The sequence below is a fragment of the Bos javanicus genome, chromosome 1 (genome assembly GCF_032452875.1).
Source record: "Bos javanicus breed banteng chromosome 1, ARS-OSU_banteng_1.0, whole genome shotgun sequence".
Classification (NCBI taxonomy): Eukaryota; Metazoa; Chordata; class Mammalia; order Artiodactyla; family Bovidae; genus Bos; species Bos javanicus.
The window spans coordinates 24,595,932-24,602,753 of NC_083868.1; the positions used below are offsets into that span (position 1 = coordinate 24,595,932).

Consider the following 6,822-nt stretch of genomic DNA (forward strand, 5'->3'; position numbering starts at 1 on the left):
TGTAAAACATATTGCCACTTTGTGTCTGCAAGGCAACTGAAAAACTTTTCCTGAATAACTATTTTACTCTCTTAAAATCATGAACAAAGTGCAGCAGTGGATTTAAACCAAAAAACACAAGAAAATTGAGTTTAACTTATTCAAGGAACAGGAAATGGGTTTGAATTGAGGCAGGGGAATCTAATAATGATTAAGTGGGGATGGAGGGGATGAAGCTTACAAGAATAGAATATATTAGGAAATCTACTGTTTAATAGAAAGGGTTACTTTCAAATTTCCCAGTTTGTAAAGTAAATCCACAAAATTAAAGCTTAGTGAAGTTTGTCAGCAGTTCCTGTAACTACAAATGTTCTTTAGTTAAAAATTGCAGTTCTCCTGCATCCTCAAAATATGTGCTATTACTGTTTCCAAATTTGAAATAATTTTTTGTTGCTGTTTTGTTTTTTTAATTGCCCAAAGTCATGTGTCTATGGCCATACCACCCTGAATGCACCCAACCGTGTATGACCTAGGAAGTTAAGCAGGTTTGGGCCTGGTTAGTACTTGGATGGGAGACTGTCTGGAAATATCAGGTGCTTTGGGCTTCCCGGGTGGCACTAGTGGTAAACAATCCGCCTGCCAATGCAGGAGACATAAGAGAAGTGGATTTGATCCCTAGGCTGGGAAGATCCCTTGGAGGAGGAAATGGCAACCCACTCCAGTATTCTTGCCTAGAGAATCCCAGGGACAGAGAGAGGAGCCCGAAATGGGCTACAGTCCATAGGGTCACACAGAGTTGGATGCGACCGAAGCGACAGCATGCGTGCAAAGTCATTTATGAATTGTTTAAATAGGAAATACTTGACCAACAATGTATACAATGTACATATGAAAATGTCCTGTAAGTCTTCAAAAAAAGGTAAAAGAGAAAAAAAGAACCTAAAAACTCTAATTAATCTAAAAAGACCTTAAGCACAGGTAAAATTCGCCATGAAATGTCAAGATTATAAAGCCAAAAACCAATTCTGTGAATATATTAGGTAAGATACTAAACATTAGACATAAGACAAATTTCTTACGCTGATTGAGTCATGAGCTTTGTGAGCAAATTACTTCTCTGCATTTGCCTTCTCTGTGTTGAGAAATACCTGTTAGATGATGCCCAAATTTCTTAAATTATTAGAGAGATCCTGACTTATTGAAAAAGACCCTGATGCTGATTGAGGGCAGGAGGAGAAGAGGGCGACAAAGGATGAGATGATTGTATAGTATCATGGAAATGAGTTTGAGGAAACTCCTGGAGAAAGTGAAGGAGAGGGAATCCTGGCGTACTGCAGTCCATGGGGTGACAAAGGGTCAGACAGTTTAGCGATTAAACAACAGCATAATATAAAAGCTCCTATCCCGAAATCACAACTGAAAGTTTTTAGTTCTAGTAATACAATAAAGCTTATCTTCAGAAATAAGAAGCAAAAGATAAGAAAATTATATTTATTTCTTTTCTGAAGTAATGATCTCTTTCTCATAATTTGCTTGAAATAACAAAAAAATCACAGGGCAACATAATTGTCCAAGAATATCTAGAAAGGATCATAAGTTGTTTAGAAAGCTAAAATTCCATGTGGTAGATAAAATAATTTATAAACCTGTCCACTGTATCCATACACAATAATCAGCAGCCAATTAATTTCCTAGATGTTCTTATAATTCTCAATCAATAACAACTGATTGCTTTATTTTCCAATCAATGATTCTCCTATTAATGACCCAAATGCAATGTCAAAAAGAAGTGAAAATTATCACATCAGAAACAACCCCATAATCATTTCATAAGAAGATAATTTATAGATAAAGCTTCATTTTGATGAACTGAAGCTAATTAGGCAGTATATATTCAACCTTAGGCAATGAAGCCTTTTAAACAAAGATTTTTTTTTTTAATTGGGAAGAGGGAATTATTATGATGAATTGCTACTTTCACTCTTTACTCTCAGATTTCTCAGTTGAAACAGAGAAATACAATGATATAATCCAGAGCCCAGAAAGCTGAGATTACATTCTTTGTACAGAGGGAGTTTAAAAAAATAGGTCCTACATGTCCAAAGGGCACACAGATAACTTCTGAGTAACTCAAACATAAACAGGAAAGAAATCTGATAGAAAATCTTGGTGGTAGTCCAAAGCAGTTCTAATTACTGCCACTTTTTGTGAAAAATTTGAATTAATAGGATGAGAGGACAAAAGAAAAGGCAAAGCATGATCAACCTTCCAACTTTATAATCTGAAACCTTGACCCTCTTTCAGAGTGGGCCTCTCCCCATGAAACTGCCTGAGTTGATGGATGAATGAGTATTTCATGTGGTGGGAGAGGCCTTAAAGAGACATTGCTCTGGTTGTTTTACCTGTGTGAAACATCATCATTATGGAGGGAGTCAGGCTCTCCCCCTCATGAAAGTACCAAGACATTCTAAGGGCATATGTTTATTTGAGTAACAAGTTACTTGGGTCTGTTATTTAGTGTCAATTAGGGTCATGTTTCTGCCTGCATTATGTGTGTCTATTTTATGTATGAATACTTCTTTAATCATTATTTCTATGTATTATCAGTACTCCAATAAACTCAAGGTATCTGTGATTGAATACAATATAGTCATTTTTTATTACAAAGATAGAATCTTTGATAAGATTTTTTTTGGACAGATTAAATCTGGTGAATAAATAAATCAATACACCATGTATCTTTAACAGATTGATTTTATTCTGCCCAGAAATACTGTGATAGTTACATCAATTCAGCCGCTTATTTCTTGGGCCACTGCTGGACTGTTCTAAACTTTCTCACTGATGAATAGTGCTCTGAAGATTAGTAAATATGTAACGGGTTGAAATCCAATAGGGTTTCTGATGTAATTTTGTGAATGAACATAATGGTTTGGAAGGGAAAACTTTTACCAAAGCATTTTGTGTTGGGAGTATGTGTATTCATGGGAACTTCTTAAATTTGTATATTCATGGGAATTGCTAAAATGTATCCTCAGTTGCATGGAGTATGACACATAGGTTAACACCTCACCGCCAATTCCAAGATCATCAGTATTAAAGAATCTGCCTGCAATGTGGGAGACCTGGGTTCAATCCCTGGCTTGGGAAGATCCTCTGGAGAAGGGAAAGACTACCCTCTCCAGTATTCTGGCCTGGAGAATTCCATAGACTGGATAGTCCATGGGGTTGCAAAGAGTCAGACACGACTGAGTGACTTTCACGTCTCGTCACATCTTCAGGAATTTACCACCAAGAGTAAAATCCTTCCACGCTGACTAACTTTTTAGAAATAAAATGCAAGGATAGAACATGAACTCAGAAATTTCCTACTCAAATATGCATAAGAGAAAGTAGCAGAGGAAAAGGAAAACTTAGTCTCTGTTTAGTATATTGGCATTCACTAGCCTGGCATCCTGCAGTCCATGGGGTTGCAAAGAGTTGAACATGACTGAGCAACTGAACTGAACTGAACACATTATCTTATTTGTCTTAACATCATGAAAAACTGTGACCTATTCTATGACAACATCATGAGTGCTCACTTTTCTGAAGAACTACAAGAATAATTCTTAGTTCTTGGTGCCAAGAAAATCTGCATCACTTAGAGTATATTTTTTTACTAAACATTAGGTCAATCTTGTATCTTTCTCTTTTAGAGTTGGTTGAATGAGGCTGAGGGGGATGTTGAAACAAATTTATACAAATGTACAGGACTTTTGGGTATACATCTCAATATGATGCTGTTATACTGACTATATCAAGATTAAGAAGAAAAAGATAATGTTGCATTCTTATTAAAGTCAGTTTTCTCAGTTTGATTATAGAGCAAGCCGATAGGTGCACATTTTGGAAGAAGAGAAAGCAAAGAGTAAGGATTTCAACAGATGACAAATCAGAGGAGTTGTCTTAAGAGGGAGGCAGGAGCAGTGTCACAATCTCAATGAAGAAAGGGCTTTCTTGGGTCCAGTGGGGTTGACCACTGCCAAACTTGGGTGTTCATGCTAAGTTGCTTCAGTCATGCCTGATTCTTTGTGACCCCATGAACTAGAGTAGTCTGCCAGTTTCCTCTGTCCATGGGATTCTCCAGGCAAGAACACTGGAGTGGTAGCCATTTCCTCTTCTAGGAGATCTTCCCAACCCAGGGATCAAATCTACGTCTCCTGTGTCTCCTGCATTGCAGGTGGATTCTTTACTGCTAGGCCACTGGGAAAGCCCCAATCTTGAGGTAACTATAAATAGGGACAGAATCCTAGTTTCTCTAAAATTCAGTATAATTTCTCAGACAATATTTCCCGCGCCTCTTTTAACATACCTATTTGAAATTCTCGTATGTAATTCTCTTATTCTTTCATAGTACTCATCATCGGTTTATAGCTTTATTTTTATCTATTTATTGTTGGTCTCACACACCAGGCTAAGGGTTCCAAGACAGCAGGGATATACCACTTTATCCCCAGGGCTTAGTCTTGTCTAGCAAATAATCTTAAATACATGTTTTAACTATGTGAATGGTGTGTTTTCTATGTACTGAGAAACCCATTAAGAAAACTTAAGGACAGAATATGAAATTATTCTAGTCTTGGTACTATTATGGGTAAGGGCTTACAGAATGAAGAGAATCACTTTACTGAGACAGTTCATAACTTCCTTGTCCTTTCCTACTTAAAGTAAGACTATTGTCTTAGTCCATTTGGGCTGCTATAGTAAAAATGCCATAGATTGAATAGCTTAAAAAACAAGCATGTATTTCTCACTGTTATGGAGGTTGGATGTCCAAGATCAAAGCACCAGCCAATCTGTTGTCTTCCTACTTTGCATACAGTCATCTTCTCCACTGTATCCACAAATGGTGGGGAACACAGAGAGGAAGCAAACTCTATCATGTCTCTGTTATAAGGGCACTAATCTCTTTCATGAGAACTCCACCCTTATGACCTAATTACTTGCCCGTACCTCCTGATACCATCACAAAGAGGGTTAAGATTTCAGAATATGACTTTTAGGGGAATATAAACTTTCACTCCATAACAGGTTTAGAATAAGTTGTAGATTGTTACAGTTGCTGGTAGTTCTTTTGAATAAAGACAAGGCAGTTTTAATATGCCCATCTTTCACTTGACCCATTGATATGAATTACACAGATAAATGCAAAAAATTTAATGAGACATGCTCTTGAAGCAATCTTAACTGTGGTTAATGAAGCCTGAAAAAAGAAAATTAAATTGTTAGAAAGTGGAAATAAAGGACTTTATAGTCAGATGTATTTTTGTATAATAACTATTGTTTTGTGAACCTGATTATAACTTAAAAATACACGTGAAAGAGATTTTTATATGGACATGCATGCATGTTCAGTCGCATCTTACCCTGCAACCCCATGGACTATCACCCACCAGGCTCCTCTGTTGATGGGGTTTTCCAGGCAAGAATACTGGAGTGGATTGCCATATCCTACTCCAGGGGATCTTCCTGACCTAGGAATCGAAGCTGCATCTCCTGTGTCTCCTGCATTGGCAGGTGGATTCTTAACCCTGTGCCACCTGGGAAGCCCTTTTATACAGACATTTGAAATATGAAAGAACAAATAATCTAACACCATAGCATCTTTTTCTGAAGACAGTTCAACAAGAAAATGAGTAAACAATCCTAAGGAATTCTTTGAATTCACAGAGGACAGTGAGACCAAGAGGTCGTGCCTCTTACACTGTTACTATGATCCACTACATACATTTTTTTTCAGTTAGTAGAGGTTTATAATAATGAAAGTTTTGATCTATTTGAGGAACAGATAGATATTGGCTTAATTTTCTAGTTATTTGTTGGGTCACCCTCTCCTGAAGACAGCGTATTGACTAGGAAGGCAGATATGCTTTAACTTGACAAGGGACCTTTAATTTTAGTGTGTCTTTAAGGCACTCACTGGTAATGATCAACTAAGGGACACTGGGATCCATAGACAGAATGGCATCCTTACCCAGAGGGAAGAAAGCTGCAGCTTCGCATTAGTGCTGTAACGTTTTTGCTTCATTTTTATGTTCTACGTAAGGTAATCAAGAGTCCCATTAAAGTAAAGAATGAAGTCTGGTAGTCTGTTGCTTATTATGCACTCACATCATTGCTATTTGCTTTTTCAGTAATGGCAATTTCATTTTTATCAAGAATTATAGACTTTTCCAAGGAAATTCTTACCTTGAGAGGATTCAGAAATTGCAGTACCTTCAGGCAACACTTAACATGGATACAAAAGAAATGAGGTTCTTACTGACAAGAAAAATGATTGATAAGTATACGCTGAAGAAATCATGAAAATGTTAGTAAACCCAAGAAAACTATTCAGTGGAATCAGCTTTATGTAAATGAACACCAACATTTGCATATTTCCTTTTCCTTCTTCATACATTAAGAGGCCCCAGGTGGTGCTGAAACAAGAGTGCAGTTTGTTTTGGGATTCTGTAACAATTTGTATCTTTTGCTCATTCACCAGCTGTGTCAAATATGGTGCATGATAACTGGTGGGATCTTCTCATTGAAGAAAACATTTTCTTTTAAAATCTGGTTCTTGATAGTCATGTAAGTGGAAAATAACTTATGAGCTAGAAAACCATGATTTAGATCTTAAACCCAGAGTCTTACTCTAAGAAAAAATATAGTCCCTTATTGCTTTAGAAAACCTAACCAGGTACAAAGAGAGTGGTAGTATCAGTGAAAACCAAAGCACTGGAAAAAAGGAGAGGAAAAAAAGGATCACAGAAAGAAGATATTACTATGTTATCTTTTCTAAATATTAAGATAAGCAGAAAT

General features: G+C 36.8%; 1 pseudogene; it reads left to right on the top strand.

Annotated features, from left to right (window-relative positions):
* The first annotated feature begins 465 nt into the window (after positions 1–465).
* LOC133255425 (5S ribosomal RNA) lies at positions 466–584 on the top strand (annotated as a pseudogene).
* The last annotated feature ends 6,238 nt before the right edge of the window (positions 585–6,822 follow it).